We start from the raw sequence: 483 nt of genomic DNA, 5'->3' as shown, positions 1-483 counted from the left end.
GGCGCCTGCGCAGTGCCCGCCCCTGACGCGGCTGCCCTCGCCAGGCCTGGCACCGCGGGGGAGCACTGCGCAGGCGCCCACCTCCCGCGGGCCCCGCCCACCGGGTCACCTTGAGCTGGGGCCGGGGGCCGCTCCCGGCAGGACTGGTGCGCATGCGCGCCCCGCCCCGCCCCCTCCTGCTCCCGTCTGCCGCCGCATGGCCCCGCCCAGCCCCCTGCCTCGCCCCCCCAACTCCCCCCTGGCCACGCCCACCGCCACATAGCCCCGCCCAGCCCCCTGCCTCGCCCCCCCAACTCCCTCCAGGCCCCGCCCAGCCCCCTGCCTGACCCCCCCCAACTCCCTCCAGGCCCCGCCCAGCCCCCTGCCTGACCCCCCCCAACTCCCTCCAGGCCCCGCCCAGCCCCCTGCCTGATCCCCCCCAACTCCCTCCAGGCCCCGCCCAGCCCCCTGCCTGACCCCCCCCAACTCCCTCCTGGCCCCGCC

Source organism: Pelodiscus sinensis, chromosome 15, assembly GCF_049634645.1.
Source record: "Pelodiscus sinensis isolate JC-2024 chromosome 15, ASM4963464v1, whole genome shotgun sequence".
In the NCBI taxonomy this organism is placed as follows: domain Eukaryota; kingdom Metazoa; phylum Chordata; order Testudines; family Trionychidae; genus Pelodiscus; species Pelodiscus sinensis.
This window is presented reverse-complemented; position numbering follows the sequence as displayed.